This window comes from Microcaecilia unicolor, chromosome 1 (assembly GCF_901765095.1).
Source record: "Microcaecilia unicolor chromosome 1, aMicUni1.1, whole genome shotgun sequence".
NCBI classification, from domain to species: Eukaryota; Metazoa; Chordata; class Amphibia; order Gymnophiona; family Siphonopidae; genus Microcaecilia; species Microcaecilia unicolor.
The window spans coordinates 661,965,848-661,990,413 of NC_044031.1; positions in this window are offsets into that span (position 1 = coordinate 661,965,848).

Genomic DNA, 24,566 nt, shown 5'->3' on the forward strand with positions numbered 1-24,566 from the left:
ATCTCCACCAGAAAAAAATTTCTGATTCACGATCTCCACCAGGTTACTCCATCATCTCTTTTAGACTCCTCAGGATTAGATTTATCTATCTTTTCCAATCTTCCACTCGCAGACAGGCTCCTTGCATGGACAGAGTCACTTTGCTCGGGCTTTGATCTCCTAGCCCCCACCACCTCAAGATACTTCACAACTGGTATGATTCCCAGAGAGCCTTGGCTCACTCCACAGTTGCTTAGCTCCTGTCGACAACTGTGTCAAGCAGAACGCCAATAGTGCTGCTATTGCACATCAGTATCTTTAAAGGCCTATCAGGCAATTGCTGCATCCTATAAATTAGCTTTGCTGATTACCAAATGAACCTATTACTCTTTGTGAATCCATTCTGACCTCAATATGACTGCTCTTTACCACATACTGACTACCTTAACCTCTACCTCAGGATCTAGACAGCTTAATGCTCCTGTTACCTCAGCCCAGTCCCTGGCATCCTACTTCGAAGACAAATCCAAACTTGCAACAGGCACCGGTTTCTAATCTACCCCCATCTACCACATCGCCCCTTCTGCATGAGGATGCATAATTAGAATCATTCACTACCTTTATTCTCCCATCCCAATCAATTCTGCTCAAGACTCTTCAACTTTGAAACCTACTACAACAACACTGGATCCTATTCCCTCCAAACTGGTTAAAACCTATGCCAGCACTCTGCTTCCATTCTTACTCACAATGGTCACTTTGTCTCTGTCTGACGGTTTACATCCCTGAGAATTGGAAAATGGCGTTTATACACTCGAAATTGAAAGACCCACTGACATCTGCAGACTATTGCGAAAATTACCTGCCAATAGTGAATCTTTCATTCGGAGCCAAACTCGTTGAATCTGTAGTGCATGATCAATTGGTAGAATTTGTCACCTGTGCTAAAGTTTTTCACTGCAACCAGATTGGTTTCCGAGCCAACCATTTCATGGAACCACGCTTCTAGGTCTAACCATCACCAAACCAAACTATTCTGTTTTGCTTGTTTCCATTGACCTTAAAGTGGTATTCGATACCGTTGATCATTCCCTTCTCCTACAGCACCTTTCACAAATTTGGACTGAAAGGTGCTGACCTTTCCTGGTTAACTCCTACTTTTCAGACCGTACCTATGCGGTCTCTTTCTCCAATTCCCATTCTGACCCCTTACTCTCTGCCCTCAGGTGTGTCACAAGGCTCTGTTTTATCCCTCCTCCTATTAAATATTTTTCTGGCCCCACTTCTTCCCTTTGGATTCCTTGGATTTGGGTCATTCATTTATGCAGATGATGTCAAGTCCTCATCACAAATGACCCATCCAATACTGCCCAATAGCTACTCTTAATCATAAACTGCACTCTGTCTGCTCCTGGCTTACACAGCACTGTTTGCTGCTCAATCTTGAAAAATCACAAGCAGTTTTCCTTTCATCCAAGCCACTGGTACTAGTTTGGCCAGTTCTCTTGGGCAAGAGTGCAATATCACTGACTGATAAAATTAAGGTTTTAGGGGTCACTCTGGATAGTTTCCTTACCTTCATTTCTCAGATTTCCTCTGTAGTATGTCACACTGTTAAGCCATTCCTTTTCCCAGCTGCCATAAACACCATTTCTCACTCCTTTAATATCTCACAACTGGACTACTGCAATTCTCTTGATATCAGCCTTCCACAATGTGAATTACAACATCTCCAGCTCCTCCAAAATTCTGTCATTAAACTTATTACTGGACATACCAAATTTGATCATGTACACCACTGTTAAAAGACGCCCACTGACTGTCAATTCAGTATAGAGTTCAATACAAACTACTTCTATTAGTTTTCAAGATTCGTGCAGTTCAGAAACCTTCCTTTCTCTCTGCACTCCTCATGCCCTACAGACCATTCTGCGCTCCTCTCAACAAGACCTGCTGACTGTTCCATCCCTTCAGGATATTCCCTTATCTATTACATGCCGTTTTATTTTCTCTGTTCAAGCCCCTCACTTATGGAGCTCTCTTCCTAATAATCTGAAGGTGTCTCCTTCCATTGCACAGTTCAAAACTAATTTAAAGACTCATCTGTTCCTGGAGGCATCTGAGCACTAGCTGGATGGGTAGTTTGACCCAACCCTACCTTCCCCCTCCCCCCACTATTCTTACCCTCCCTCTTTCTTTTCCTGTTAATTAATGTAGTTCTTCCATGGCTCCTTCTGTCTCCATCTGTTTTTGTCATGCCCTGATGATGGTTGCATTGTCCCTTAATCTTCTGATATTAGATTGTGAGCTGCTCAGGCACACATTTTGATGGGTGGGATATAAAGTCCCTAATAAACTTGAACTCTGACCATTAGGCCACTCCTGGTGATGAAGGCTTCTCTTTCACCAGAAGCTAATTCAAGAGTCGTAGTATAAGACCATTGTCTTACATCATCTTGCACTTCCATGATAATGTACTTCATCTGAATGTAGAGAAATTGACTTTAAATATGGGTTTCTTGCTATGCTGTGATAATCACACTTTTAAGCTACAGAATTCCTTTTGTAATCTTGGTGTTCTCTTTGATGCTTAGTTTGATCTTGTTTCTATTAGCTTCAACTGATTTGAAAATTGAAGTCATTTTTGAACTGAGATCATTTATATAGGGGGGGAGGGCATTTTCGATATGACATCTAAGTCTGACTTTAGACATTTTGCTCAAAACGTCCAGAATCTGAATAGCAAATGTAGCCATTTTTGAAAAGCAAAAACATCTAACTTTTTTTTTAATGGCAACATGCTAGACATTTTTGTGCTCTGTACATTTATCTTTTTGATCCATTAAAAAAAAAAAAAGTCCAAGTGCAAACACACAAAATCAAGCCACTGTGATGTAGGAGGAGCCAGCATTCTAGTAGGACTGGCCACACAGACATCCCAAAAGAGCAATGGAGCACTGGGGCCATTGCTGTGGACTTCATATAAAAGCTCCCAGGTACACATCTCACCATTGCTCCCTTCTATCGTCTACTGAGCCCCCAAAACCACCACTCCCCATTGTACACCCTAAATAGCCCTTATGAGTGAAGGGGGTCACCTATAAGTGGGCACAGTAGGTTTTTTGGTGTAACAGAGTAAGAAATGGGACTGGGTCCCCTTTTCACAGTGCACTGCACTGATCACTAGGGATCACCAGGAACCTGCTTTGCTTTTCTAATAGGGCTGGCTATAACATCTGAGGCTGTCATAGAGGCTGGTATGTACTTTTTTTTAAAACATCTTTGGGGGTGAGAGGGGGGTCAGAGATCACTGGGGGAGTAAGGGGAAGTCATTCCTTTATTCCTCCAGTGGTCATCTTGTCATTTAGGGCACTTTTTTGTGGCTACTCATTTTAAAACAAGGTCTAGCTCAAAGATCTTAGCTTTAGTCCTGGATGTTTTTGGTTGGAACAAACAAAAACATCCAGGACTAAGCTACAGATCTTTGAGCTAGACCTGTTTTAAAAATGAGTAAGCCACAAAAAAGTGCCCTAAATGACAAGATGACCACTGGAGGAATAAAGGAATGACTGAAAAACGTCCAGGTGTTAGAAATGCCCTTAACACGCCCCCTTGAGATTTGGACACGCTGACGACGAACAGCATTGAAAAACATCCCGAGAATACGTTTTGAAAAATATTGATTTGGATGTTTGGAGAGAAAACGTCCCAATCTTGCTTTATACCACTTTTTAGACATTTTTCTCTTTTGAAAATGAGCTCCAAAGTATGGTGCTCAGGCTAGTAAAGGGCCAATTGTAATTTTCTGCTGCTTGGTTGTTCATAGACCAGCCTCCAAAGGCTCCAGCCAGTCCAAAATTCCGTTACCAGATTGTTGCTTGGAGGGTCACAGGTAGAATTATGTAACTTTATTATTTTGACACCTACATTGGGTGCCAGTGGTATTTAGGGTGAAATCAAAGGAAAAAAAGCCCCACACAAATCTAAAGGTTTTGCCCCTGTGCACATCCCTGCAGTCAAATGTTATTGTTTGCATGCAGGGACTTATAGTCTTGCCTGACTTAGAGAATGCAGTTGAGAAATCAGAACTACAAGCCCCAGCATGCAATGGGAGTAAACTCGGGCCTGCCTCCAATCTGTCACTAAAATATGGAGCCAGTGAGCCACCCTACAGGGACTGTAAGGTGTCCATGCCTTCTGTGTATATGTGCTATACTCTGTTGCATCTAGAAAGCATCAAAATGTGAAGAAACTTCAGGAGTATCTTGTCTTGTCCTACACTTTTTAAAATTTTTCTGAATATTTGAATGATCTGGTTTTGCTTAATGATGCTCAGTATTGAAGGCAGCAAGGTTTCTTACCTGTAGTGTTTTCAGTTGTGGTAAGCTGTTCCCTTAAACGAATCCTGATGCTACATTAAAAAGCAATAATGTTGATAGTTAATGTTGATTTTGTCTGTATTTTTTTATTGCAGGTATAGCATAAATTAATGTTTATGATCTTACTTCTCAAGTTTCAAGTTTATTAATATTTGATTTACCACCCTTCAGAAGCCTTTCAGAGTGGTTTACAATAATACAATTTTTAGGAAAAAGAAAAGAAATACATTTTGTAAAAAGAAAGCACATTGGTAGTATAGCAGAGTTCAGAGTTTCCTGGCACAAATTCTTCAAGAAAAGTTTTCAGATCTGTTTTAAATTTATCAAAGGGATGTTCTAATTGCAAGGTCAGGAGGAGAGCATTCCAAAGAATGGGGTCATTGACACATGGAAGAACATTTTAAATATGACATCGAAAAACGTTGATTGGAAAATAGTAAAAAAAACCTAAGACCATAATGGAACAAGTAAATAAACATTTTATCATAATCTCAAAAATATTTTACCATATTCACAGCAGCTATGGCAGGGTAAATAAAACAGTAACCACAGAGAGCTGCAGTGGGAACCAAACCCACATCCGCTGCATTGAGTGTCTACAGCTCTAACCCTTACACCTTTCATATACCTGACAAAGGAGTGTTCAAAGAGGACATTACACTGTCCACAGAGGGCTGTGAGAGAACAAGTTGCCACCCAAATGGATGGCATTTCATGCCCCATAGCCCACACTCATTGTCAGGTCCAAAGTTAGGTATACTGTCCTGTGAAATTTCCCTTAAGGCCAAAGCTGGGTACCCTCGAAACCTCTGCATGATAGTGGGGCACAAATCTCTACTTAGGGAAACAATGACCTAGACATACTCTCCCCCCTCCCCCCTTCCAGAGCATGCCCATGAATCACGGGGTGATGTTCAGCCACTGGGCCCCAAACCAGCTAGCATGATTACACCACAGATGCTCCCATACCTAGGTTTCCCACCTTGCATATTTAAACTGCCTTTCTCATAGCGGTCCCAGCAGAGATTGCCAGAAGGATGGGAGGATCAAATAGGGTCTCCTGCCATCTACCAGCCAGCTGTAGGCATGGGGACACATACACACACCCACATCCTTCACAAGAACTATAACAATGGCCCCATCCCTGCAACAATGCAGTGGCATACTACCTCCCAACCAGTACCTGTTCACCCAGGCCCTCCAGCAGGGCCAAGAACCATCTTTCATACCCTTAGGGAGACAACTCTCTCCGGGGACAAACAGCTATCATATCATTGGCTCTGGGGTTCCTTGTTATGTCATCTCATTGGTCCCACAGAACATAGATGTTTTTTTTTATTTATTTTATTTATTGCATTTGTATCCCACATTTTCCCACCTTTTTGCGGGCTCAGTGTGGCTTACAATATGATATGAATAATGGAAATACAATTTGTTACAACTTGGTTATGGATTACATTGTGGAGAGTTATGCGAGACAATCGAAGTATAGTTAAGGAATATAACAATGGAACAATAACATTGAAACATTGGAAGGAGACAACGGGAAGCTTATAGGGCAATATTAAGACATGAGATGTTCCCCAGATAACACCAACAGCCCCAGCTGTCCCTGTTCCTGCCTACCAAAAGCTGGCTACACCACTATGCAAGTCATGTAGGATGTGTTGATCTCAATTGCAAACCTTTTAAACACACAGGTCATCTTTCAGCTGCCACCCAGCCTGTTGCCAAGAGAGCCTGGGAGGAAGTAGTGTTGGACCCTGGGTAGTGGGAGGTGCCCTTCACCCCACATCAAGGCCACACCCAGCACCAGATGGACTTAGAGGAGGAGGAGGAGGATCCCTGGAGGGACATGCCCTACTGGAGGGGGAAGAAGGAGTGGATGAACAGCCAGTCACAGCAGCTGACCCCCCCCCCCCCAAATGGCTACTGTGCCTGCTGGTGAGCACCCCTTCCCCATACAGCCACCCCTAGCCAAGCTCCTGCTGCAAGTCATAGGCATACGCTGAGACGTGCAGCAGGAGCTGGCAGCCACACCCACATTCAGGGGCAAAAACCGAGGAAGCTTAGGATGCTCTGTGAGAAGCAGCAGCTGCTGCCACAATGAAAGCAAAGGACAATAGCTGCTATAAATAGTTTTGAGTTTATTTTTTTTCCAAATACAATGTTTTCTGATATGAGCATACAAAGGTCTGTACCTCCATTCTCCATAATACGTGTTGATGCCCTGATAAGAATATAAGAACATAAAAGTAGCCATACTGGGTCAGACTAATGGTCCATCTAGCCCAATATCCTGCTTCCAACAGTGGCCAGTTCAGGTCACAAGTACCTAACAAATCCCAAATAGTAACACGATTCATGCTACTGATCCCAGGGACAAGGAGTGGCTTTCCCCATGCCTATCTCAATAGCAGACTATGGACATTTCCTCCAGGAACTTGTCCAAACCTTTTTTAAACCCAGATACAGTAACCACTGATACCACATCAGCTGGAAACGAGTTCCAGATCCATATCATCTGAAAACAAGTTCCAGATCTTGAGTGAAAAAATATTTCCTCCTGTTGGTTTTCAAAGTAGAACCATTCAACAATGTTGTTAGTGCCTGCACATCTCTCTCAGACAGATTCATTGTGTATCTCCTCATCACCTAAGTGGCTAGGGTGCCCCCAGGACCTTGCAGGTAAATATCTGGCCTAATGTCTCATCTCAGGAAAGGCCCCACTCACCAATGCCCTGTAGCCAGAGCACAGTCAGTGTCTCTCTGGGGAGTTTGGAGCTAAAATGGCCAACGCAATTATTCTCTTATATAACTACATTTATCTGGACCTGAGAAAACAAAGCAGTTCAGATAATCCATATTGTGGGTCATAATATAGAGCTGACTGCCCACCTACATCAACATTGCACTCTGTAGCTATCTGTCCCATGGGGGTTCACAGTATGTGCATAATCCTGTACCAATGCTGCCTATAGATATCTGGTCTGTGAGACAGTTGGGGTTAATGGGGCTGGATGGTACATGACTTAAGCACTGATGGAAAACTGGTGTTATGGGCCCCAAGTCCAGCTCTATGCTGGAGCCTGGAACCAAGTTTACATCACAGGTGACCATTGACAAAGGTGACAGGTAGACATTTGCACTGCTGCAATCCAGGAAGGAGGCAGCAGCTACTGATGTAGGCCAAATGTGGCCTACTCTAAGCATTTCCCTGTCTGTGGCTAACAGCTTGCTGCAGGAGGCCAGCCAGATATACCTTTTTACCCTGCAGGCCCACACCCATTTGGCAGAACTGCATACAGCTAATCAAAGCAAAGGTATGTTGTCTCGCACAAGCCATATGTCTGGTACCAATCAGCAGGTGTGCAATGGCTGTGCCCAGACTAGAGTTTACTCTCTGTTCAGCATGCTGTCTTGCCCACTACCAGCATGACTGAGGTCTGAGGTAGATGCACAACAGCTGCTTCCTATTAGATATTTAAACCTACACATAAAATTAGATGTGACGGAAGGGGAAAAAATACTATATACAAATATAGGAGATACATACATGGAGAGGGAAAGGAACTATTATACACCTCTGTTGTCTCACAATAGCAACTAGTCATGTACAAACCAGCAGGTGTGTTTTGCCATTGCACAGACTAGCAGTTAGTATGTGTTCAGCAGGCCAGAGGACAGGGGAATAGTCTAAGCAGGGTGTGCACACTAAGGCCTTATCCAGAACACTACCCTCCCAGCACGCAATGAAGCTACAAAGTAGTAAATTTAAAACAAACCATAGAAAATATTTCTTCATTCAACATATATATTAAACTCTGGAATTTGTTGTCAGAGAATGTGGTAAAAGCAGTAAGAATAGCGGGGTTTAAATAAGGTTTGGATACCTTCCTGAAAGAAAAGCCCATAAGCCATTATTAAGATGGACTTGGGGAAAATCCACTGCTTATTTCTAGGATAAGCAGCATAAAATATATTGTACTGTTTTGGGATCTTGCCAGGTACTTGTAACCTGGGTTGGCCATTGTTGGAAACAGGATGTTGGGCATGATGGACCTTTGGTCTATCCTAGTATAGCAAAGCTTATGTTCTTATGTTCTTTTCTGCCACCCACTTATCCTTGTACCTATCTCTATTTAGCAAGTTTCATAAAGTCAAGAAAGGCAACCAGAATGGCAAAGGGGATGGAATGACTCTTCTATGAAGGAAGGCTAAACAGGTTAGGGCTTTTCAACTTGTAGAAGAGACAGCCAAGAGGGGATATGATAGCATCTATAAAGCCATGGGTATAGCCTGGAACAGATGAATTAGATACCTTTGTATGTGAGCATAATTGTGAAACATTTACAAGCATAGCTTGTATTATATTGTATTAACCACAAATATCACAATAGAGGAGTGAGGTAAATAACTACATAAATCTTTAACCAAACTTCACTGAATTAGTGAATAAAGATTCAAAGGTGTCACTGTATAGCTTAGTGTACTTGTAAAGTTTTTGGAGAATTTTGTTTTGAAGCCAGTGATTGAAAGTTGGAGTGGTACAATTCAGTAGCACCTACCATATTCTGCTACACAGTGACACCTTTGAATTTTTATGCACTAATTCAGGGAAGTTTGGTAGAATATTTGGGCTGTATTGTATTAAGCCATTTCTATTCCATTTTTAACCTAACAGTGCAAAGCAGATTACAAAGTAAAAAGAAGAACCCCAGATGGGCTAATAAACCTAAAAAAAGGTGAACAATATACTATCTTGACTTATCTATTAAATTAACATGAGTTAAACATCTCTGAAATGAAAACATATATATTTCAAGTGCTGTACAGAAAAGAATATAAGGTGTAATTAAGCAAAGGAGCTGTGGGGAAGCTCCTTAAAGAGGTTCACTTAACAATGGCATGAAAGTAACTTTTTTTTTTTATTGATAAAGGATTAGGGTTATCACATTGTCAAGGACAGGTTGAGCCAGTCCTGGTTTTATTCTCATTGCATGCCATGGAGCTAAAACCAGGGCCAGGTTAGCCTTTTTCAGAAATATTGGGGGAAAGGAGAAAAGATGGAATGGAATTGTAAGACTGAAAGATGCTGGGAATGGCTATGTGGAGAGTGATAAGGATAAAGCGAACATTCTAAACAAATATTTCTCTTTGGTGCTCATGGAAGAAAATTCTGGAAAAGAACCACGGTCAGCTGCCGAGGGTATATCTGGGAATAGAGTGGATATTGCACCATTCATGGAAGAAAGCATTTATAAACCGCTTGAAAATCTAAAAGTGGACAAAGCTATGGGGATGGATGGGAAACATCCCCGGATACTGAGGGAGATCAGAGAAGTAGTGGCGGAACTTCTTAAGGATTTATTTAATAGATTTTCAGAGACAGGAGAAGCTCTGCAGGATTGAAGATGAGCTGATGTGGCCCCTCTTCACAAAAGTGGAGACAGAGAAGAAGTGAGAAACTACAGACCGGTAAGCCTCACGTTGGTGGTAGGAAAAATAATGGAGTCACAGATGAGGGGAAATATAATTACAGGATCTGAGGCAACATGGGTTTACCAAAGGAAAATCCTGCCAAGTGAAAATCCTGCCAAGTGAATCTGATTGACTTCTTTCACTGAGTGACCAAAGAACTGAATAAAGGACATGCGCTAGATGTAATCTACTTGGATTTCAACAAAGCCTTTGATACAGCCCCTCACAGAAGACTCAAGAATAAGCTCAGAGGGCTGAACTTAGGACCCAAAGTGGTGAACTGGATTGGAACTGGATGACCAAACAGGTGACAAAGGATGGTGGTAAATGGAATCCACTCGAAGGAAATGAAAGTGAGTAGTGGAGTGTCTCAGGGGTTGGTGCTAGGGCCGATTCTGTTTAATATATTTGTGACAGACATTGCTGAAGGGTTAGAAGGAAACGTTTGTCTTTTTGCAAATGACATAAAGATAGCCATAAAGTGGATACCCTGGAGGGGGATCATGAGAGGGGATCTCCAAACATTGGAAGAATGGTCAAGGATCTAGCAACTAAAATATAATGCAAAGAAGTGCAGAGTGATGCACTTGGGGTGCAGAAATCCAAAAGAGATATACCAGATATGAGGGGAGAGATTAGTAAGCTGGGCTCAGAAGAAGAACCTTGGGGTGATGGTGTCTGAGGATCTCAAGGTGATGAAACAATGTGACAAAGTGGTCATGGGCGTAGTTTGACTGTTTCATTTGGGGGGGCAAAGGATGGGGTGGAGCATATTAGCATATTCATTTGTGTATATATATATATATATATATATATATATATGCAAATGAATATGCTAATATGTTTCTATCCATCCCCTTCCCCATTCCATCCAGCGTCTCCCCCCCCTTCTTCCCCTTCGCAGCATCTGTCTTCCATAAAGAACGACAACGTGGATGCAGCAGCTCACAGGTTTGAGTGAACGGCGACGGCTGCGCGGGGGAGTGGAAGCAGAGATTTACCAAATAGCTTCCTACCTTCCAGTGGACTAGGCAGGAGCGAGGAGCCAGCATTTCCCAGCGGCGAACGGGCGGGTTGGCGAAGCGAGCAGAGGTTGTAAAAGCAGCAAGCAGGCAGCTCGTCTCTGTCCGGCTTCCCTGCCCTCTCTGCGTCCCGCTTCCTCTGATGTCGTTTCCTTTCGGGCAGGACGCTGAGAGGGCAGGGAAGCGGATGGAGATGAGCGTGCCTGCTTGTTGCTTTTACTCAGTGGCGCCCCGCCTGCCAGTTCACCGAAGCGACGTCGGGTAAGTCGTCGTCGTTTGGGGGGGGGCACTGCCCCCCTCACCCCCCCAGTCTACGCCCCTGAGGTGGTGGCTGTGGCCAGAAAGATTCTAGGCTGCATAGAGAGATGTATAACCAGCAGACAAAAGGAGGGGTTTGATGCCCCTGTACATGTCGTTGGTGAGTCCCCATTTGGAGTATCGTGTTCAGTTTTGGAGGCTGTATCTTGCTAATGATCTAAAAAGATTTGAAGCAGTTCAGAGAAAAGTGACAAATATGATATGGGGTTTGCGTAGCAAGATATACCAAGAGAGATTTGCTGACCTGAACATGTATACCCTGGAGGAAAGGAGAAACAGAAGTGATATGATACAGATGTTTGAATATTTGAATGGTATTTATTCAGAAACAAACCTTTTCCAGAGACGGGAAGGATATAGAACTAGTGGGCTTGAATTGAGTTTGAAAGGGGGCCGACTCAGGAATAATGTCAGGAAGTATTTTTCCACTGAGAGGGTAGTAGATACCTGGAATGCCCTCCCACGGAAGGTGGTGGAGATGAAAATGGTAATGGAATTCAAAAGTATCTGGGATAAAGAGAAAGTGCAGAGAAGGGCGACAAAAATGATAAAAGGGATGGGACGACTACCTTATGAGGAGAGGTTAAGAAGGCTAGGACTCTTTAGCCTGGAGAAAAGGCGGCTGAGGGGGCGATATGATAGAGGTCTACAAAATAATGAGTGGGGTAGAGCGGACAGATGTGAAGCGTTTGTTTACGCTTTCTAACAATAATAGAACCAGGGACACAAGATGAAATTAGAATGTGGTAGGTTTAAAACAAATCAGAGAAAGTTTTCTTTACTCAACGCGTAAGACTCTGGAACTCATTGCTGGAAAAGATAGTGACGGCAGCTGGCCTTGCTGAGTTTAAAGGGGGTCTGGACAGATTCCTGAAGGAAAAGTGCATTGATCGTTATTAAATTTTGGGTTTTTGCCAGGTTCTTGGGGCCTGGATTGGCCGCTGTCAGAGACAGAGTGCTGGGCTTGATGGACCGTTGGTCTTTTCCCAGCGTGGCAGTGCTTATATACTTAAGTAGACTGAAAGCCCACCTCTTTAACATTGCTTTTGACTCGTAACCACTTGTAACCACTCGCCTCCAACCACCCTCCTCTCTTCCTTCCCGTTCACATTAATTGATTTGATTTGCTTACTTTATTTATTTTTGTCTATTAGATTGTCAGCTCTTTGAGCAGGGACTGTCTTTCTTCTATGTTTGTGCAGCACTGCGTACGCCTTGTAGCGCTATAGAAATGCTAAATAGTAGTAGTAGTAGTAGTAGTAGTAAGTAAACACAAAGGATTTCTGTTCAGAAGGAATGAATCCAAAGAAGTTTAGCGGAGATTAGGCAACAGCAGTTATTGGGAAGCAAAGCCAGTACTGGGCAGAATTCTATGGTCTGTGTCCTGCTCGAGGCTGAATAGATTTGGGTGGGCTGAGTAGCGCTTTTTAGGGCTTCAACGACAATTTCAGAAGTTTTAGAACAAAGACAGTGCCGGGCAAACTTCTACAGTCTATGCTCTGAAAATGGCAGGGACAAATCAAGGTCAGGTATATATATGAAGTATCACATCATACCTTATGAAATAAGATTATCTTGTTGGGCAGACTGGATGGGCCATGCAGGTCTTATCTGCCGTCATCTACTATGTTACTATAGCCTGTCCCTTGTGATTTGGTTCCCTCAAAGAACCCTATAAATATTGATTGATTTACTTGATATACTGCTAACAATTCAAGGATATCCAGCAATTTAGAGCAGAATAAAATACAATTGAATAAAACATTAATGTACCACAATAAAGCCACGCAAACCATCCCTCCCTTTTACCACCCCATATAAAACAGCACATGTAAAACAAACAGGAGACCCATTTCTCATACTATGCCCCCCTCCCCTGCCCCCAAAGCTCTATCAAACACATTGCCTTGAGGAATTTATAAAAAAAATCATTGACAATTAAGCACTTCCCTGAGCTCAAGTCAGCCCCATGTAGCTAAAAGTATTTCTTATATGAGTAGACAACAAATATCTGTCATCTAGTGGAGGAAGCTTCAAGAGGCTTTTCTGTGAGAATTCTGTGAGAATTGAAATGGCTCAGTGGAAAATAAGGCGAGAGGTCTGTTAGCCAAGTAAGATGCCTGACCACTATAACCAGGCATTCAATTTCAACTGGTTTGTTTCACACATTGATTTATCATGCATTAAATTTGTTAAGGTAGGCTAATAAACCTAATGCATGTTAATAAACACATATTTCTGCAGGAGTGGATCAAGGATCTCCAGGTAGAATCAATGACACTTTTCTTTTACAACAGGGCCTCAGGACATCTTGTGAATTCATTGGTGGACAATCATCAGAGAACACAGCTATCCTGACTCCATCTTATAAATACTTAGGTCACCCTGACCTTTAGAGCTCCCTTATGCCCTGCTTAGGGCTCATGCTAATGTCTAATGTGCTATTAAACTAACCAATGTGGTAAAAACCCCAGGCTACCTGCTTAAAGCAAGATTGAGTATAAACAGGAAGGAGCTGATGTGGCATGCTATGACAGCAAGCGCGTGGGTCATTCCTATATTAGCTATCACGACTGCTGATCGCATGGCTACACTTATCACCTCAAGAAGAAATTTTCTCCTTATATGGAAAGTTGCCCCCTAGTGGTAGTACCACAAGAATACTACTACTACTACTACTTAGCATTTCTATAGCGCTGCCAGGGTTACGCAGCGCTGTACAAGTTTAAACACGGGGAGGGGCAGTCCCTGCTCAAGAGAGCTTACAACCAATACCACTAGGGGTCATGGCAGCCATTTTGCTTCAGGGAGCCGAGAAGCCATATGGTAAGCCTGTATGCTAAATGCAAGGCAGATGCTGGACACATTCCCTTCATTTACCAACTGCACAGACTTTTGCACTTACTTCGCACTAGTTTTGCAACACATGATAAGTGCAACCCTTAACTGCACTTTACTAGAAGAGCCCTTTGATTTCTTTGTATTATTCTTTCCAAACTATTGGAATTTTGGGACCACTTCATTCAAAATATTCTTCCCTCCGGGTTATATCAGTCTATCTATATACACATATACACACACACAGAGGAGTTCGAAAGAATTTCATTAGCCATGCTCTTCATGCTTTCTCCGCTTGTTTTAGGCTGCTTTCTGAATGCTTTCTGAATGCAAAGATGATACTCAAATACTTTGGCATTGGAGGAAATGTCCTGAATTGGTTCAAGGGGTTCCTAACCCAACGTTCGTACCAAGTCACATCAAATTCGACCACGTCTAAGGCATGGACACCTGAATGTGGAGTGCCACAAGGATCACCTCTCTCACCAACCATTTTCAACCTAATGATGATCCCTCTGGCAAAACTCCTATCAAACCATAACCTCAACCCATATATATACGCTGATGATGTGACAATATACATCCCTTTCAAACAAGACATGAACGAAATCTTCAACGAAATCAATCAAAGCCTACACATCATGAACACATGGGCAGATGCATTTCGTCTGAAATTAAATGCAGAAAAAACTCAATGCCTGATACTCACCTCCCAATACAACACATAGGAATTTACCTCTATAAACACACCAAACCTAAACCTTCAAATCTCAGAAACGCTAAAAATCCTTGGAGTCACTATCGACCGCCACCTAACGCTCAAAAATCATGCAAACAACACAACTAAAAAGATGTTTTATTGCATGTGGAAACTGAAAAGGATAAGACCATTCTTCCCAAGATCCGTCTTTCGCAGCCTAGTACAATCCCTCGTACTCAGCCATCTGGATTACTGCAACTCACTATACGCAGGTTGCAAAGAGCAAACACTGAGGAAACTTCAAACAGCCCAAAACATGGCAGCCAGACTCATCTTTGGAAAGCCAAAATATGAAAGTGCAAACCACTACGAGAGAAACTGCACTGGCTTCCACTCAAAGAACGCGTCACTTTAAAGTATGCACATTAGTCCACAAAATCATCATGGCGAAGCCCAGCCTACATGTCTGAGTTAATAGACTTACCACCCAGAAACACCAAAAGATCATCCCGAACCTTCCTCAACCTCCCACTTCCCCAATTGCAAGGGCTTGAAATACAAGACGCTACACGCGTCAACCTTTTCTCACATGAGCACGCAGTTTTGGAATACACTGCTGTGCAACTTAAGAACGATCCACGAGCAAGCTTCCTTCCGCAGATTATTGAAGACCCATCTTTTTGAAAAAATGTACGGAAAGAGCCAAAACACATAAAGTCCACACTTACTGTTCATTAATGCATCATACATCCACTTCTGAACTCTCATCCCCCATAATCTCACATCACTCATACCTTTCTCACAGAAATATGTATACCATATGTCTTTATGCCTTATGATCGCCCTTTAAGCTCCCATTGTCTCCTTCCATCGTTCAATGTTTGTGTTCCATTGTACTTTCCTTAACGACACTTCGATTGTCTCGCATACTCTGCACAATGTAATCCATAAACAATTTGTAACAACTGTATTTCCATCATTCATCTCATATTGTAAGCCACACTGAACCCGCAAAAAGTTGGGAAAATGTGGGATACAAATGCAATAAATAAAATAATAAAAATAAATAAAAAATTATGACATATACAGTATAGTGTTGTGCGAAATTACTGAAGGACCTTGGAGGACTAGAAAAATGGGCTCCAAATGACAGATCCAAATTTAATGTTGGATTAAGTCACAAGTCGTGCACATAGGGAAAAAAATAACCCAAATTGTATCTGCATAACAGATGTCACCACACAGGAAAAGGATCTAGGTGTCATTAAGTACATCATGTTGAAATCTTCTGCTCAGTGTGTGACAGTGGCCAAAAATGTGAACAGAATGTTAGACATTATTAGGAAAGGAACAGAGAATAAAAGTAAATATCATAATGCCTCTGTATAGTCCTATGGTGTGATCACACTACAGCATTGCGTGCAAATCTGGTCACCATATCTTAAAAAAAAAAGATACAGTGTGATTAGAAAAGGTACAAAGAAGGGCAGCCAAAATGATTAAGGGGATGAAACAACTCTCATATGAGGAAAGACTAAAGATGTTAGTGTTCTTCGGCTTGGAGACAGTAGCTGAGGGGAGATATGATAGTGGTCTATGAAATCCTGAGTAAGGCAGAATGGGTAATCACAAATTGATTGTTTACTTTTTCAAAAGGTTCACAGACTAGTGAACATCCATGAAATTACTAAGTAGTACATTTAAAACAATTTGGAGAAAATACAAATATATCTCATGCATATTCATTGTGGGTACACTGATAGATTTGCATACATAGAGGCAGTGGCATGCAAATTTATCTCATGCATATTCATTTTGGTATCTTGAAAACCAGACTGGCTTGCCCCCCCTGCCCTGCGCATGGCCCCCGGCCCACCCCTGGGCCTGCTTACTTGCTTGTCTCCTCCTGCTCTGCTCTGCTGCACAGGTCTTTCTTCCTGCTGCCACCCAACAGGAGTACTTCACACAGGAGGGGGACGAGGCAGGAAGGACCTGTGGCCAGCCACAGCAGAGTGTATCGTACAAAAGCGCACATAGGAGCAGGGAGAGACAATCTGAGCCAAGCCAGCACCAGGCAGGCTCCCCTTGGAGGCCAACCTTGAGAATCCCCCCCCCCCCCCCAACTGGGTGGCCCTGCCAAGTACTGGGATGAGAACCACTGCCCTACGTGTGACAAGGCTAATGCTCCCCGACACCATTCCAGTGGGGAAGCTAGTTAACCATCACTCCCTCATATTACGTCTATACTACTGCCTGGCCATGCGGAACCTCTACAAGCCAATAACTACATGGTAACTCCTTGGGTATTTAATATTCTCTGTGAATTAAAATTATACCAGGGGCACTCTAGTGACCACGGTCACATGTGCATAAGTATCTGAAGGGGCATGATTTTAGGTTGTAGTACTGAACTGAACCATTCTGGAATTGTTTCTGCCTGTTGAGCTGGAGCTTTGTAGCATTAATTTAACGATCAGCTCTTAGGATATGAATAGCACATGGCTATAAATATATTTGAGAAAAAAAAACCCTTAGCTGATTTCAGCACATGAGAAGGATGCACATGCTTACAGACAGCACTCTTCTAGATATTTTGTTTATAACATGTTTTCTTCTTCTAATTAAAATTTTAAAAAACCAGAACGGACATTCATTTATAACTTTTAAAGAACAGTTTGTACTGCATGTGCCACTGTTCCAGTCTGCATTATGTCATACACGTGTGATGTGATCTTTATCAAAGCTGCCATTTGTATCTAAAGAGAGTATCGCAAGTGTCACAGCTACGTAGTCACCAAGATAAAAATATCCTCTCCAGTGCCGCTGGCAGCTGATCAAAAAGTTCCCTTCCTCCCACATGTCTTGTAGCTACATGTTTCATAGCATCTTATGATATAGGGGAAACTGTTCTGGACTATTCCAGGTAACTTACTGAGATGAATCAGTGGGAGGTTTTCTCACCTTTTGTTAATCATTATTAAAGTTTGAATTCAAAATACAATGACCTAACTAAATCATCATAACACAGACACCACGTCTCTAATTAAACCTAATAAATGTTACTAAGCATGAGTCCAAAGGGGGAAAAAAAAAACCTTAAAAGGTACTGAATCCTGAATTGCTCTTAAAACAGGCAGTTCCAATACCGAAATTTGTTACAAAAAATAGTCTGCAACAACTGGAGAAGAACATACATTTGTAGCAACATTCTATGCTACCAATCCCAGGGCAAGCAGTGCGTTCCCCCATGTCTGTCTCAATAACAGACTATGGACTTCTCCTCCAGGAACTGTCCCCGATATGCTAACTGCTGTGACCACATCCTCTGGCAATGAGTTCCAGAGTTATCTATTCTTTGAGTGAAAAAATATTTCCTCCTATTTGTTTTAAAAGTATTTGTTATTCTCATAAGGAGGGGAAGCCGAGCAATTATAATGGATAGTCATAAATGGCGATATGGTTTAAAAATGCTCTAAAAAAAAATATCGCACATGATGACCTCTTCTCCAACGAGGCAGGCAGAGACCAACAGGCCAATCAGTAGAAAGCTTCCCATCTAATGGGCCATTTAACCCCATAGGTACCATAGTTTGCAGATGAAAGTCCACCTCTTTGGTGCAGAAGATGTGTCATAATATCCCCACGTCCATTGTCTGATCTGGTCAATCTAGTCAACAGCAAAACATTATGACTGATCACGTATGATGACATTATTTAACTATAGGAGCCTCACCCTACCAGTGGAAATACATATTTATACTCAATAGCTTTGTCTTTAGCATGTGTTTTGTTTGACCAATATTTGTAAATCAGAAGGACAACATATTAAATAATCACTGCCTTGAAGTACACAGTGTAGAGTTTCATAAGTAAATCTATTTACTATTATGACTGTCCCAGAAGCGTGCTGGCTGTACATAGGGTTACCATATGGCTGCAGAAAAATGATGACACATGATCTATCTGGGTTTTGCTTCCATTGAAAGCAATGGGAAGTGAACCCAGACTGGCTCCATCTGTCCTCCTGATTTCTGCAGCCATATGGTAACCCTAGCTGTTACCTCTAGCAGCAGTCTCATCATGGCAGCCATTTGAGAGGGAGCTAGCAAAGGCAAGAAGCAACTGGGGGATCGTTCTTGCCCCAACTACACCACTAGACCTCCATGGGTATGTAAGGTAGGCCCTGGGGGGGGAGGTGTTTATGGGTTGGGAAGAAGCACTTGGAGGGGGTCTGGGTGTATAGGGGAGACTACTCCTGTTCAGGGGGATTGGAGAGGGAAGAGCCAGGATCAGGGGCCATCATGACCAGTTTGGTTTTGGTTTTAGTTTGAAACCAGGTAACAGTCCTGCATTGTCCACCCAGTCTGCCCAATAAGGCAGGAAGAGCTATAGCCATAATTCCCAGAGCTGCCAAGTTACCTATTCTAGGAGGGAGAACATTTGACTAGTTCTGGTTTTAAACTTACATCTCAAAGCAGTATAGTATTGTAGTCCATGATTCTATCTATTGAGTTCAGAGCTTCCAGGTCCCATAATGCATCCAGGATGAGATTGGCAGAAATCCAGGACTGGTTAAAAAGTCTCCCTCCTGGAATGGGCAACTTGGCAGCAGTCCTTCATGATTAAACACTGGTATCACAAACAGGGAAGTCAGCAATTCACCATAGAAAGGCAGTTATAGAAAATGCAATCCAAAGAGTGGTTTTATGATTGTGGCTGCATAGTCTCATAAATTATCAATATATGTATAAACCAACAATAGTGCTATCAACATTTTACTTGCTAATTTCAATCTTAAGATGTTTCCCTTCCCCCATTGAGATACACAGCACCCACGCTCATAGCATATGATTCATGTGATATCAAACACACACACTCGATCCTGATCTGTCTTTGCTATTTTAGGGACACAGACTGTAGAAGTCTGTCCAGCACTGGCATTACTTCCCAAAGTACTGGAAGTTACTGCATGGTTTCTAGGGTTCCCTTCTTCCAGGGTTGTGTATGTTGCCTTTGTGGCATGACCAGCAGTAGCTGCCTAAGGGAGCAGAGGACATGATCTGAGACCAGGTTCCTTTGCATGGCAGTGTACAGTACTGGCACAAGACACCAGGACCCCAATGCTCAGAAACAAATGCAGACACTATAAGCCATTAGCGCCAGACTAGCACCCATAGTTGCTAGTGCCGAATACTGAGAGCTGATGAGCACATGAACTAATGAACACACCAATTCACAGAGCAATGAGCAGGCAAAGGCATCTGATTAGTTGACCCCTCATCCTCCTCAATGCCTCAGCGGACAACGCACCCAAACAAGGGCGCTCTTTCTGCCGTCAACACTACACAGCTTGGAGCTAGCATTAGGGGTTGTAGCGAGCTCTGGAGAGGAATGGGGAGACCTGTGGTGCTGGCAGCTGTGCTCTCCATTCCTCCCAGTCACTCCCCCTCTGCACCCTACTCCCTCACCCCTGTCCCGGATTGATTCTGTCAATCCTTGCTGGACATCCTCTTGCCGCTACGAGTCTGTTACAGGAGAAAAGGAAGAGGAGGTCTCCCTGTTAGACATGGCAGTGTGGTTGATTCAGGGGCAGTGTCATTGCAGCTGCAGTAGCTTCTGTGCAGAGCTAAACTGCAAACATGTAACAGAAGGGCAGTGACTCAGTTTTCAGCAGATGGCTTTGCAAAAAATAGGAGGTCATTTTGAATTTGATTTCACTCTGGTCCTCCTTTCGGAAAGGTTGATGTGCAGCTCGAAAACTCCAACAGAAATGGAAGATACTGCTGAGGAGGAGGAAGAATGGTGAGACAGAAGCCAGACATCAGCCTAGCGTCTTCATTAAGGGGTGGCCATGCCGGAACTGGGACTGGGACACCCGTTGGCTCTGTCACGCAGTTAGGGAGCTCTGAATCCTTCTCCGGAGAGGTACTGCAGGCTCTGTCCACTCATCTTGTCACTATCAGACCACCGGCCCTATTGGTTGTTGGGCAGGTTTCCCATCTAATTGGCACTTCTTCCTCCTCCTTCCCTCCGCCCCTCTCTGATGTTCTGGGCATAGCGCTCAGAGCTGTAAATAATGCACAACTCTCAGCAGCCTCCCGCCGAACTCCCTAATGCTGACGTTATGAATGCTCCTATATTTGAATCTCATTAGCGTTGAGCATTGGGAAGTTGTTCTTCTGAGCTGATCCGGTGGTATTTCTCTGGGACTGTTAAGCACAGCGTCAGAGTTTGAGCATCTGCCCCCAGGCTGGCCCAATTCTGCTTTTTGCGCTTGTAGCGGGGATCAGGATATAGCATTCTTGTTAGACTATCTAGTATTTTTTTTTCTCCTCTTAATCTTCTGAAGAAAAAAAAGAGAAAAAGAATAAAGAACAATAGGAGATAATAATATTGACTTTAACCATTGATATTACCATTTATCACTGTAATAATTAGCACTGCTATCGCTGTCAAGGCACAGCTCATAATTGCATTGTTTCTTGAGCTTATTAATGTCATTGCACACAATATTGACACTGCTTGAGAACAGAGACCAGGAATGATTGCCAGAGACAATAAAAGACATTTGCTCTGCTTCTAGGAAGAAAGCAGAAGAGGAGGGAGAGGGGCAGTAGTCACAATGCTCTCTATTGAAAGTCATCAGAGGTGGAGATTTTCTGTAGACAGATATGACTTCTCATCACTGCCCAAGGTGGTTGCTAGCTGTTTTTTTATAACTCCCCCTGACCCATGACTTTGACAGGCAACACTCTGCACATCAGTGCATCACACTTACTACCTAAGCCAGCCATTCCCAACCCAGTCCTCGGGGCACAGCTAGTCCCATCAGGTTTTCAGGATATCCACAATGAATATTCATGAGTTAGATATGCATGAAATTCAGGCAATGCATGCAAATCTCTCTCATGCATATTCATTGTTGATATCTTGAAAACCTGATGGGACTAGCTGTGCCCCGAAGACTGGGTTGGGAATGGCTTACCTAAGCTGAACAGACTGCCCCCCTTTAGCATTTGTTGCTGTACTGTATGGTTTCACTGTATGTTACCTTAAGATATATTGGATTAGATTCAGTAGATGCTGCTCAAAACACGGCACTGAAAAAAAATCCATGCAGAGTGCTTCTATAAATGTCACTCCAGTGTGTATGCCCTTTATAGAATAGTGGTTAGAGCCAATTTTCATGCCAAACTCTGGGTGGGAGGATTTTCACCAACTGAAACCTGGTGTAAATCCTGGCACGTAAATTAAGTGCTGATCCCTGGTATTCAGTAAGACCGTGCACATCTTTGGTGAACACCCTGATCCACCCATGCCCCTCTCATGGTCACACCCCCTATTTAAGTTGTGTGCTATAAGATTTATACATGGATCATTATAGAATAGCGCCTAGCAAGATGTGCGTGCAAATCCAAAATGATGCCAATTAACACCAATTATTGGTTGTTAGCACCCAATTATTGGCGCTAATTGGCTCATGCACATCACAGGATAGCATGAAATTTTGCTTGGCAAAATTTGCGAGCTATTTATAGAATCCAGGGGATTGAGCTTCATTCATCAGTTTTCACATATCGGCTTAATTGTTCCTATTCACGAATGTTTGCTTGTTTCTGCAGAAATGCTTCCTTTGTTGCAGTTGTATGCTCTTCAGATGATACTCTCTTGTGGAATAAAAGAAATGGGATGTGGGTACAATGAAAGAGTGATGCACCAGAGAGAGATTCAATTTGATGGTGTCTTCATAGACACTGCACAACTTAGCAGTTCTGGGTATTTTACAGTTTCCCATTCAGCACTGACTCTATTAAACTTCTGCTCTTGAGGTGTTGGTTCCCGTCAAAACACGGCCCCTTGTTGAGTCTGATGTATGAGTGGTGCCTAATAAACTTTTGTTTCTCCGAGGACAAGCAGGATGAATAATCCTCACAAGTGGGTCGGAGATCCCACCAACCCGGGAACTGGCATTTGAAATAGCAAAACCTTTTGCTGAAGCCTTCTGAGTGCGCTTGCTCGTCCAACTGCGTATGGACTGAGTGCCTTCCCACCCACCATGTGGCCGCCGTTCCTCAGTTACTTTTTTCAGCATGATAGCGGCAGCTGTTTATCTGGCTCCGCTTCGTCGCCCGGGAGAGCCTTCAGTGCCTTTTTTGCAGCTTTTTTGCCTAATTTTTTCCTTTTCTTTCTTAGTTGGTAAAAAATAATAATAATAATTATTATTATTATTTGTTACATTTGTATCCCATATTTTCCCACCTATCTGCAGGCTCAATGTGGCTTACATAGTACCGTAGAGGCGATCGCCAGTACCAGTTTGAACAAATACAGAGTGAGGTTGTGATAGAGTAAAGGTCAATGTGTGATAGACGCATTGGGAATCTTAAGGAGGAAGAGTTAAATTATGTCCAGTTCTAGCTTTGGTTTCGTCATGCTGCCAGGTTAAGACGTTTAAGTTGGATCGTTAGGGTATGCCTTTGTGAACAAGTTAGTTTTTAGTAGTTTCCGGAAGTTTAGGTGCTCATATGTTGTTTTCAAGGCGCTTGGTAATGTGTTCCATAGTTGTGTGCTTATATAGGAGAAGCTTGATGCATACATAGGTTGATTTGTATAATTTTCCTTTTATTTCTTAGGTTTATTTTTTGACCTGTGTCGTTTCCTTTTATTTTAATTGCGGCTGTCCTGCTTGGCCGGGTTTCTCCTTTTTGTGCATTCTTTCAGCACATCACGTTTTTTGATTTGGGTAGGGCAAATCTTCCCTTCCATGTCATCGAAGACTCCCAGTGGCTTCAAACGCTGTTCTTGGTGCAACCGGACCATCTCAGGCACTGATACCCATTCATGATGTATTTAGTGCCTTGGGCCTGACCATAGCCCAACTCGTTGTGCCCGTTGTCTTCGTATGAAGAAGAGGAATCAGCTGGCTCGAGAAGCCCAGAGAGAAAAACTTTGGGGGCTCAGTCTGGTCCTTCGACGTTGGCATCAAGGTCGGCGACGTAGTCGCGTTGGCATTGAAGGAGGCATCAACGTAAGGAGTGGAGGTAGGCATGGCTGCTGCGAGACCTTGACACACAGGGAGCAGCGAGGCATCGAGCGGGTCTCCACCCACCTCGAGGTTTCCTACTATGCAGGCCCCCCCCCGGGACCGTCCATCATTGGACCCAACCCCGAGGTGACATGGGGATTCGACGTCGTCCTCATCGGCACAGAGGAGCCTTGGTGAGCTGCATTGAATGAAGGCTAAGAAGAACCAACACCGTTCTCCCGCGACACATGGTGCTGGGAGCTCTGGGGCGCCGAGGACATCAGCACCCGAGAAGCATTGACAATGGGAGGACTGCTCCCCCTCCATCTTTACCCATCTGGCTGCAAATGTCTCCTTGGTCCACCCCTACTTTGGGATTTGACTATTCTGCACATAGTGATTTCTTCTCCTTTTTTGTTTTCGTTGAGAGGAAAATAACTTTCAGGCATGGTGTGAGGCTAGAAAGAGATTGACTTGGGGCAGGAGTAGCCTAGTTGTTAGAGCAACAGACAATGACCCAGAGAGACCAGGGTTCAAACCCCACTAACACTCCTTGTGGCTTTGGCTAAGTCACTTTACCTTACATTGCCTCAGGTACAAAGTTAGAGTGGAGCCCCCTGGAATAGGGACAACCTGATGTAAATGCTGGCACCCAGTTGGGTACACTCACACATAATTCTGTTGGAACACACGCAAACTTCCAGAACACCCATGGCCAGACCCCTTTTGAGTTACACACTAAAGGATTTGAGCACCAAGCATCATAGAATGGCACAGCCAGATGAGGGCACAAATTGGTTGTTGGTGGCCAATTAATGATTGTT